The following is an 11,669-nucleotide window of genomic DNA, read 5'->3' as shown; positions in this document are numbered from 1 at the left end:
ATATAAACAGTTCATACAACTCAACACCAAAAATCAACCATGTTAAAAGATGGACAAAAGACCTGAGTAGACATTTTTCCAAAGGGGTCATGCAGATGGCCAACAGGCACATGTTTGACATTGCTTATCTTCAGGGAAATGCAAATCAAAACGTCAGAACCACAATGAGGTATCAGCTTACAGCTATCAGAATGGCTTTCATAAAAAAGAACACAAAAACAAATGTTGGCAATGGTATGGAGAAAAGAGAACCCTTGTACACTGTTGGTGGGAATGTAAATTAGTGCAGCCTTAGTGGAAAACAGTATGGAGGTTTATAAGAAAACTAAAAATGGGACTATGGTATGACTCAGCAATTCCACTCTGGATTATATATCCCCCCCCAAAAAAGCAATAACTCAAAAAGATATATGCACCCCAGTATTCATAGTAGCTTTATTTACAGTTGCCAAGATATGGAAGCAACCTAATCCATCCATTAACATGAGTAGATAAAGAAATTACAATGTGTATTTATACACGCACAATGTTGCCATTTGCAACAGCTTGGGTGGATTTGGAGGGTATTATGCTTAGTGAAATAAGTCAGAGAAAGACAAATACTGTATTAATGAAATCACTTATATGTGGAATCTAAAAGATAAAACAGTCAATATAATTGAAGAGGAAACAGACTCTCAAATATAGAGAACAAGCTAGTGATTACCAGTGGTAGAGGGAATGGGGGAGAGGAAATAACGGTAGGGGGTTAAAAGGTATTAACCACTAGGTATAAAATAAGCTACAAGGATATATTGTACAACACATATTGTATAACAGCCAATACTTTATAATAGCTGTAATTGGAGCATGACCTTTAAAAACTGTGAATCACTACATTATACACCTGTAACTTATATAATATTGTACATCCATTCTACTTCAATTAAAAAATAAAAACAGCCTAGCAGAGAGCAAATTCTATTCCAGCTCACTAAAATCTGCCGGTAACCTATTTAGTGACTGGATCAAATCCAGCAAAAAGACTGGCAGACTAGAGAAGTTTAACTTCTAAGGATACTTCCCAACATTCTCTGGAAAGGTGTGGCAAAGAGATAAGGACTAGAATTCCGTCTTTATCCATAAAGAGAAAAGAGACAGAATCAGTGACAGACCACCAGAGAAGCTGGAAAACTACCTCCTAACTCACCTGTAAGTACAATCCTCTGGAAAGTACTGTACTTCTCTTCAGCTCAGCAAAGGAATGTATTGACTCTAAGTCACACAGCTTTTGTTTGTGTTTTTGGTCCCCCTGCATGGCTTGTGGGATTTCCCAATCACAGATCGAATCCAAGTACATCCATGGATGTACTTATATCCACCTGTAAATACAATCCTGGCTTATGCTGAAGAGAAAACTGGATCTTTGCTGCTTGAACTTACTCAGTAAAATATGGAATCTTAATACAATGATGAATGAACCAATAGAAATTGGGTAATTCATGTAAAATGGATTTGTATCTCTTGAGAGAAGAATCCTCATTTAGAATCCTCAAATAGAATCATGGACTTACACATTGGAATTGTTTAAACTTTTCCTGGGCAACATCAGTGAGGGAAAGAGGGGAGAAAAGAAACCTGAGCAGAATTGTGTGGTACCTTTGGAGGACGGAATACTCATTGAGGCTCACTTGAAAGCTGTGTGGGAAATTCCATGATGGTTCAGTGGTAGGACTCAGAGCTTCCACTGCAGGGAGCATGGATTCAATCTGTGATTGGGAAACTAAAATCCCACCAGGCATGCAAGGGGACCAAACAAACAAACAAGCAAAAGCTGTGTGACTTAGAGTCAACACATCCCTTTGCTGAGTCTCTGCTTATCTGTTAGATGGGTATTATATAGTATCAAGGAAATGGGAATAGGAGTATGTGTATCTCTGTGAACAATTTTGTTCATCAATGTCTGTGGTTTGTAAAGTTAAAATATTTGTAAAATGTAAAGGAGGAGCCTAATATTTGCTTCTGACTTTTGCAGGTGGCAACCCACTCCAGTACTCTTGCCTGGAAAATTCCATGGATGGAGGAGACTGGTAGGGTACAGTCCATTGGATCGCCAAGAGTAGGACACGACTGAGCAACTTCACTATACAGGTGTGATAGTATTCTTGTATGTGTTAGAAACTGGATCTTGCAAAGATGAGCAAGTAGAAGTTTTGGCTTGGAGTTTTGTTAGGCTTGGGATAGAAGGAAGGGTGTGGCTAGCTTGGAAAGTCTTTTGGGCAGCATTTAGAGTTTCAACTTTGGTCTTAGGAAACCCCTGAATGTTTTAAGATGGGGGATAATTGATGGAATTATTTAAATACTGCTAAGTTGCTTCAGTCGTGTCCGACTCTATGCGACCCCATAGACGGCAGCCCACCAGGCTCCCCCGTCCCTCTGGAGAAGATTTAAAAAATAGCTATCCTCTGATGTGTGTTTTCCTCATAGTTGGCAATTGCAGATAGCTGGAGAGCACTGGCCTCCTGGGCTGATCTTGCTTTCATGACCCCTTGCTTTTCATAGGCACCTCCTGAGCTGGTCTTACTTTCATGACCCCTTGGTTTCCAGTGGCACCTCAGCACTTCCAAATGGTCATGTTTGAGTCCCTCATCCATTTGCTCTTGAAGATGTGCTATCCCCAGTCATGTCTAAGTAGAATTCCCTAATTGGATAGTGAATTCTGTCCCTCTATTGCTCCATGCATTTTTTCCATGCCCAAATCAATTCTTCAACTCAGTCACCTCCAGATCATACAAAAATGCTGTTATTTTTTATCATCTTTCTCTTAACCCTACTTCCAAACTCCCCTTTCCTTTTATTTTTTGTTATAAAATTCCTTGAAAGAGTTCCCTGACTTCAATTTTTAATTCTCTTTTGATTTTCCCTTTCCTTGTAAACCCTTTTCTTGAGATGTAACATAGATTGGGAAAGTGAACAGTCATTCAACTATTCTTTACAGAAATTGCTTTTATTAAGGTCATTAATGATCCTCTGGTTGCTCTGTCCTATAGGCAAATCTCATTCTTTGCCTTTGCGGCATTTGATTCATGATCATTGCCTCCCTGTTAATGCATTTGTTTCACTTGACTGCACTAGGACCCCATTTACTTTTTACCTTTCCTCCTGCTTCACTGGCTTGTTTCTATGTGTGTGATGGTGCCTCTTCCACCTCCACCTTTTGCACAAGGCCCCAGGGCCTAGTCTCTAAGCCAAGGACATTCCCTGAGCATCAACTCTGGTTCATGGCTTTAAAATCCCATTTCTATGCTGATGTCTCTCAAATAAGTATTTTCAGCCCAGATCCCCTCTCCTGAACAGTTTTCACTTGGGTGTCTGAGAAATCTCAAACTCAACATGTCTGAAGTCCACAATATTTCCTCCCAAACAGTTACACACAGCTACCCCTGTCTCAGTTGGTGGCACCTGCACTCTTTCCAGTTGCTCAGGCCACATTGCTTGGAGTCATCTTTAGGCTGTTACTCCACACTCTGCAGGAAGTCCTGCTGGTCCTGTGTTGAAACAACCAGGGCCTGAGCTACTCTCCCTCCTCTCTTATGTTAAAGACATATAATCACACCTCTTGATTTTATGGAAGGGTTGGTTTTTAGCAAGTAGTTCAGGGCACAGCATGTGTGAAGGCCCAGCAACAGGAGGGAGCTTGTGTTCAAGTAGGTCGAGGAAGCTCTAAGACTTGGGCCTCCTCCTATCAAGGCCTTCTTCAGACTGAAGCACCCCCAGACAGAAATATTGCAGTAGTTTCCTGACAGGTCCTCATGCTTCTCACCGTAGTGGCCCCTGCATTCCTTGTCAAAGGTGAGTCTGATTCTCTCATTCTCTGTGCCTGCACTGGGGCTTCATTTCCTGTGGAGTAAGCAGCTAGAAATTCATGTTTGCTGCCTGAGCCTTATCCCTCAACTGGGATGTATCTTCAGGGGGTCACAAAGTTGATTCTAAAGTAGCAACTGTTGAATAGCTCAAATTGAAAAAATCCATTGTGCTGTTTGGGAGCCTTGAGGACATAGTGGGGGCTCCCATCGAAAGCTTGTCAGAAAATTCAGTCCTATGGAATTGTACACTTACTGCACATCACAGACCCTTGGTTTATGTCCCTGTCTTGGCTCTTACTCATCATTTCTTCCACTTAAAACACCCTCTGCCTGTTTCCCATTCTCCAGTTGTGAAGCTCATATGTCACATTTTGATGAGACTTCCTGCCATCCCCCCCCAGCCCCTCAGTCAATGAACAGTCTCTCCCTGTGCCTTTGTGTTTTCATACTTTATTCAGTCAATACCTATTGAATCCCTAACAAGTTTTCAAGGATAGAGAATGAAAGGGGGAGGCCTACCTTGAAGGGATTTATTTATAGTCTATGTCGAGTGCCATCCAACACAGTAGCCATGTTTGGCTATTTAAACTTAAATATAAATCAAGTTAAATGGAAAAAAATTAATTCTTTGATTGTAATGGCCACGTTACAAGTGCTTGCACAACATCCACAGAGCTCCAGCATCACAGAAAGTTCCATTGGATATTACTGTACCAGAGGGAGGAGAGATGGATATCTCTCTTTGTCTTTCTCTCTCTCTCTCTCTCTCACACACATACACACACACACATACAAATACATCATAGTAAACAAGGTAAATAAATGCAGAGAACTGAAAAAAAGGCAGTGACTGGTTGGCTACTTTAGATAGACGGACAGGGGAGTGTCTGAGAGGGTGAGATTTAAGCAGGGATCAGAATAAATAGAAGAAATTTAAAAATGATGGGGTGAAAGAATGGGGATCTAGGCAGAAGCACCAGTAGGGAAAAGGTTCTAAAGTATGGATACATTTGAAGGAACTCCATTTGTTGGAGCTCTGTGAGCAAGGAGAGAGTGGTAAAAGAAATCTGAGAGGTTGGTGGGGGCTAGGGCTTTGTAAATCTGACTAAGGAGTTAGATTTGTTTTCCCTGAAAGAACCATAGGAGGGTTGTAATTCAGGTAGTGACATAGTCCAATTATAAGTTTATCATTTTTATCATTCTGCCCAATTTTATTAGTTGCTTACTTATCCCTGTCTCTGCCTGATTGCACAGTTCTGGATATTTTTCATCCTTGATGCCCTGAATCATGCTCTGTTACCTTCAATATATTATTAATAAGAGTGTTAGAATTGAATTAAATTAGAACATTTTTATCACTGATTTACTGGGCTTTGGCCCAGTCTCAGTTCAGTTCAGCCGCTCAGTCGTGTCCGACTCTTTGCGACCCTCTGAATCTCAACACGCCAGGCCTCCCTGTCCATCACCAACTCCCGGAGTTTACCCAAACCCATGTCCATCGAGTCAGTGATGCCATCCAACCATCTCTTCCTCTGTCGTCCCCTTCTCCTCCTGCCCCCAATCCTTCCCAGCATTAGGGTCTTTTCCAATGAGTCAACTCTTTCCATCAGGTGGCCAAAGTATTGGAGTTTCAGCTTCAACATCAGCCCTTCCAATGAACACCCAGTACTGATCTCCTTTAGGATGGACTGGTTGGATCTCGTTGCAGTCCAAGGGACTCTCAAGAGTCTTCTCCAACACCACAGTTCAAAAGCATCAGTTCTTCGGCGCTCAGCTTTCTTCACCATCCAACTGTCACATCCGTACATGACCACTAGAAAACCCATAGCCTTGACTAGATGGACCTTTCTTAGCAAAGTAATGTCTCTGCTTTTAAATATGCTACCTAGGTTGGCCATAACCTTCCTTCCAAGGAGTAAGCGTCTTTTAATTTCATGGCTGCAATCACCATCAGCAGTGATTTTGGAACCCCCAAAAATAAAGTCTGACACTGTTTCCCCTGTTTCCCCATCTATTTCCCATGAAGTGATGGGACCAGATGCCATGATCTTAGTTTTCTGAACATTGAGCTTTAAGCCAACTTTTTCACTCTCCTCTTTCACTTTCATCAAGAGGCTCTTTAGTTCTTCTTCACTTTCTGCCATAAGGGTGGTGTAATCTGCATATCTGAGGTTATTGATATTTCTCCCAGCAATCTCGATTCCAGCTTATGTTTCTTCCAGCCCAGCATTTCTCATGATGTACTCTGCATATAAGTTAAATAAGCAGGGTGACAATATACAACCTTGACGTACTCCTTTTCCTGTTTGGAACCAGTCTGTTGTTCCATGTCCAGTTCTAACTGTTGCTTCCTGACCTGCATACAGGTTTCTCAAGAGGCAGGTCAGGTGTCTGGTATTCCTATCTCTTTCAGAATTTTCCACAGTTTATTGTGATCCACACAGTCAAAGGCTTTGGCATAGTCAATAAAGCAGAAATATATGTTTTTCTGGAACACTCTTGCTTTTTCGATGATCCAGCGGATGTTGGCAATTTGATCTCTGGTTCCTCTGCCTTTTCTAAAACCAGCTTGAACATGTGGAAATTCATGGTTCACGTATTGCTGAAGCCTGGCTTGGAGAATTTTGAACATTACTTTACTAGCGTGTGAGATGAGTGCAATTGTGCAGTAGTTTGCCCAGGCTCAGAGTGTAACAGAAAGGGCCATAAAATGTTTTGTCTCCCAAAGAAATAAGCCATGGCCTACTTTTGTATGAGGCATTTCAGATTTTTCCCCCTAGCCTTTGGTGCTGATTGAAATGGGGTCTGAAGGAGATGGGAGTACCGGACCACCTTACCTGCCTCTTGAAAAACCTGTATGCAGGTCAGGAAGCAACAATTAGAATGAGACATGGAAGAACAGACTGGGTCCAAATAGGAAAAGGAGTACGTCAAGGCTGTATATTGTCACCCTGCTTATTTAACTTATATGCCCAGAGTACATCATGAGAAACGCTGGGCTGGAGGAAGCACAAGCTGGAATCAAGATTGCTGGGAGAAATATCAATAACTTCAGATATGCAGATGACACCACCCTTATGGCAGAAAGTGAAGAGGAACTAAAGAGCCTCTTGATGAAAGTGAAAGAGGAGAGTGAAAAAGTTGGCTTAAAGCTCAACGTTCAGAAAACTAAGATCTTGGCATCTGGTCCCATCACCTCATGGCAAATAGATGGGGAAACAGTGGAAAGAGTGACTGACTTTATTTTTTTGGGCTCCCAAATCACTGCTGATGGTGATTGCAGCCATGAAATTAAAAGACGCTTACTCTTGGAAGGAAAGTTATGACCAACCTAGACAGCATATTAAAAAGCAGAGACATTACTTTGCCGACAAAGGTCCGTCTAGTCAAGGCTGTGGTCTTTCCAGTGGTCACGTATGAATGTGAGAGTTGGATTATAAAGAAAGCAGAGTGCCGAAGAATGGATGCTTTTGAACTGTGGTGTTGGAGAAGACTCTTGAGAGTCCCTTGGACTACAAGGAGATCCAACCAGTCCATCCTAAAGGAGATCAGTCCTGAGTGTTCATTGGAGGGTCTGATGTTGATGCTGAAACTCCAGTACTTCGGCCAGCTGATGCAAATATCTGACTCATTTGAAAAGACCCTGATGATGGGAAAGATTGAGGGCAGGAGGAGAAGGGGACGACAAGGACGAGATGGTTGGATGGCATCAGTGACTCAGTGGACATGGGTGTGGGTGGGCTCCGGGAGTTGGTGTTGGACAGGGAGGCCTGGTGTGCTGCAGTTCATGGGGTCGCAAAGAGTCGGACACGACTGAGTGACTGAACTGAACTGAACTAAGAAATATTCAGTATTAAATTAATATTTGAAGTAAAATAAAAATTTGTTGGTTTAAGTAATATAGACATGTTTTTAGAGCCATCAACATTAAATGTAATACTTTTATTATACCTAGATTTACTACAATAAGATCTTCTTGTCAGCAAGAAAAATAAGTTGGTATGATCAAATTTTTTATAATATATAAGTCTGTTAAATGTAAATGAGATAAGAGGTTTTAGGTAAACTCTTTAGATATAATCATGTTTTAGCAATGTCTAGTTATGACTAGTCTCTCTAAATATTTGGTAACATGAAACTTTAGGATTTTCCTACACTAAGTTGAATGATGAAAGTTTATTAAATATCAAGTGAAAGTGAAGTCGCTCAGTCGTGTCCGACTCTTTGCGACCCCATGGACTGTAGCCTACCAGGCTCCTCCGTCCATGGGATTCTCCAGGCAAGAATACTGGAGTGGATTGCCATTTCCTTCTCCAGGGGATCTTCCCGAGCCAGGGATCGAACCCAGGTCTCCTGCATTGGAGGCAGACGCTTTAACCTCTGAGCCACCAGGAAGTCCATTAAATATCAAGGTCCCTTCCAAATAAAACAAGGTAGCTGAAACATTAATTACTGAATGTAGACATCATTTTGCAGAGAAACTAAAGATTGAGGACTATTAATAAATAGATTTGGTGCCACACTGAGACATTTCTCTAAGAAAGCACACGTATTTTAGCAATTATGTTGTTTAGTCACTAAGTGTAGTCCAGCTCTTTGCGACTGCATGACTTCAGGACACCATGCTTCCCGTCCTTCACTATCTCCCGGAGTTTGCTAAAAATTTATGTCCAGTGAGTTGGTGATGCTATCTAACCATCTCATCCTCTGCTGCCTTCTCCTTTTGTCTTCAATCTTTCTCAGCATCAGGATCTTTCCAATGAGTCAGCTCTTCTCATCAGCTGGCCAAAGTATTGGAGATTCAGCTTCAGCATCAGTCATTCAATGAATATTCATGGTTGATCTCCTTTAGGTTTGACTGATTTGATCTTCCTGCAGTCCAGGGGACTCTCCAGGGTCTTCTCCAGCATCCAGTTTGAAAGCATCAGTTCTTCAGTGTTTAGCCTTCTTTATTGTCCAACTCTCACATGAGTACTGGAAAAACCACAGCTTTGTTATATGGACCTTTGGCAGTAAAAGGATGTCTCTGCTTTTAAATACACTGTCTAGGTTGGTCATAGCTTTTCTTCCAAAGAGCAAGTGTCTTTTAATTTTATGGCTGCAGTCACCATCCACAATGATTTTGGTATTCAAGAAAAGAAAATCTATCACTGCTTCCACTTTGCCCCCTTCTATTTTCCATAAAGTGATGGGACTGGATGCCACAATCTTCATTTCAGTGTCTCAGTTGTGTCTGACTCTTTGGAACCCCATGGACTGCAGCACACCAGGCTTCCCTGTCCATCACCAACTCCCAAATCTTGCTCAAACGCATGCCCATCGAGTCTGTGATGCCATCCAACCATCTCATCCTCTGTTGTCCCCTTCTTCTACAGTCCTCAATCTTTCCCAGCATCAGAGTCTTTTTTAATGAGTCAGTTCTTCACATCAGAGCTTCAGCTTGATTGGAGCTTCAGCTTCAGCATGAGTCCTTCGATTGAATATTCAGGACTGATTTCCTTTAGGATGGACTGGTTGGCTCTCCTTGAAGTTCAAGGGACTCTCAAGTGTCTTCTCCAACACTACAGTTCAAAAGCATCAATTCTTCGGCACTCAACTTTCTTTATGGTCAACTCTTACATCCATACATGAGTAGTAGAAAAACCATACCTTTGACTAGATGGACCCTTGTTGGCAAAGTAACGTCTCTGTTTTTTAATATGCTGTCTAGGTTGGTTATAGCTTTTCTTCCAAGGAGCAAATGTCTTATAATTTCATGGCTGCAGTCACCATCTGCAGTGATTTTGGAGCCTAAGAAATAAAGTCTGTCACTGTTTCCATTGTTTCCCCAACTCTTTGCCATGAAGTGATTGGACCTGATGCCATGATCTTTGTTTTTCAAACATTGAGTTTTAAGCCAACTTTTGCACTCTTCTCTTTCACTTTCGTCAAGAAGTTCTTTAGTTTCTCTTTGCTTTCTGCCATAAGGGTGGTGTCATCTGCATATCTCTGGTTATAGATATTTCTCCTGGCAATCTTGATTCCAGCTTGTGCTTCATCCAGCCCAGCATTTCACATGATGTACTCTGCATATAAGTTAAATAAGCAGGGTGACAATATACAGCCTTGATGTACTCCTTTCCCAATTGTGAACGATCTTAGTTTTTTCATGTTGAGTTTTTATAAATAGTATTTCAAGTTTGCCAATCTATGGGATGCTAATGTAAAAAACAGTATATAATTGCTTGCTTCTCAGTTTTCACTAGAAATTAAGATTTTTGAAAGTTGATAATTCAGGACTTCTCTGGCGGTTCAGTGTTTAAGACTCTGTGCTTTCAATGCATGGGCCTGGGTTTGATCCCTGGTCAGGGAACTAGACCCCATGTGCCCCAAGTAAGAGTTTGCATGCTGCAACTAAAGATCCTGCATGCCCCAATGAAGACCCAATGCAGTCAAATAAATAAATATTTTTTAAAATTTGATAATTCTAAATAATTAAACTATAGAATTAATATAGAAAATATCTTTGTATGTAAATAAGAAGATATAAGAAATAAAAATGCATTTTATTAAGGAAAAAGAAAATAATTTTGTTCTAATGCTGCTGTTAAGTCGCTTCAGTTGTGTCCGACTCTGTGTGACCCCATAGACAGCAGCCCACCAGGCTCCTCCGTCCACAGGATTCTCCAGGCAAGAATACTGGAGTGGGGTGCCATTTCCTTCTCCATTGTTCTAATGCTAGTTATTTCTAAATAGGAAAGAAGAGACAGATTATTGTAAGTATAGAAAACTGTAGGTTTGAGAGGAAAAAAGAAACTTTAGAAAGGATTTTATGTTTGGGCAGAACTAAAGTTAGAATTAATTTAATTGGGCAAATGAATTTCAATATTAAAGGTAAAATGGTACAAGACCTGAATTTGGTTTCTCTGTATTAAAAGGGGAGAGTTTTCTTAAGAATATTGATCTGCTTTTTGTAACAGATTGTTAATTTTCTTTGTATTTTAAGTAATTTTTTATAACTTTCTGTATTTGCCTGTGAAATATTTTCTTGTTTCTTGGTTAAGTGAATAAGTATTGTTTCACAGTGACCTGTGATGCCACCTGACCAAGTGTTTTTTTAAAGCCTTTTGATATTTTTGGCAAACTTGCCAGACATCAAATTCTATTTGAAGTTCATTAGACCTTTAGCTTACTTTGAGATTTTTCAAAAGGTCCTGAAACACCTAAGGGAATTGCTTTCTCTCTTTATCAAAGATACAAATATTAAACTAACCAGGCTTATATGGTAGGTTAAATTGCATGGGAAGCATTTCAAATGGATGGTGATAAACATTCTTAGGCTATATTGTACGGGGAAATGTTTTAGATACTCTAGAAATTATTGGAATTCCTAAGATTCTGGTATGTCATAGTAAACTGTCATCAGTCTTAATTCTGATTATTATCTTAAAATGTTCTGTCACAGCAGTAAAAAAATTTCTTTGTCAATTGCATCACAATCGGATCTTTATCCACGTCTTTAAAAATCTTTGTTGTTCATAGAGAGCTATTGTTTGATCCTGACGCCTTTGCAAAAATGCTTCATTTTCAAGAAGATTCACAGAAAGGATTTTTGACAAGTGCAGCCTTTTAAAAGCTTTATAAAACTGAAAACAAAAGATCAAGAATTAGTTATGTAGGACTGAGTGAACTGATGAACATGGTCATAGATTTTATGGTTTTTCTGGTCTGAAATATTACTGCTTTTTAATCTGTTTTCCAGATATAAAGAAAGCTTTCCCTTTGAACTAATTATGACTTAACAGCAATTTGGTTAGTGATACCTTTGTAAGCAAAATCGAAACA

The 11,669-nt window shown here is 40.3% G+C and overlaps 1 protein-coding gene and 1 non-coding gene across 2 annotated transcripts in view; one reads left to right on the top strand and one right to left on the bottom strand.

The window, feature by feature from the left end:
- The window catches only part of LOC145510106 (uncharacterized), a 38,191-nt gene that overhangs the window by 6,393 nt on the left and 20,129 nt on the right, over nucleotides 1-11,669 (top strand). The window contains exons 2-3 of the mRNA XM_081500446.1: nucleotides 2,015-2,130; nucleotides 7,801-7,844. The gene's annotated coding sequence lies outside the window, so the exon portion shown is untranslated. The remainder of the gene's footprint in view (nucleotides 1-2,014; nucleotides 2,131-7,800; nucleotides 7,845-11,669) is intronic.
- Nucleotides 8,168-8,240, bottom strand: TRNAW-CCA (transfer RNA tryptophan (anticodon CCA)). The gene has a single exon. It is a non-coding gene; the product is annotated as a tRNA-Trp (tRNA).

This window comes from Giraffa tippelskirchi, chromosome 6 (genome assembly GCF_054371585.1).
Source record: "Giraffa tippelskirchi isolate mGirTip1 chromosome 6, T2T-mGirTip1v1.2.pri, whole genome shotgun sequence".
NCBI classification, from domain to species: domain Eukaryota; kingdom Metazoa; phylum Chordata; class Mammalia; order Artiodactyla; family Giraffidae; genus Giraffa; species Giraffa tippelskirchi.
The sequence above is the reverse complement of the archived record's forward strand: the minus strand, read 5'-3'. Positions and strand labels throughout refer to the sequence as shown.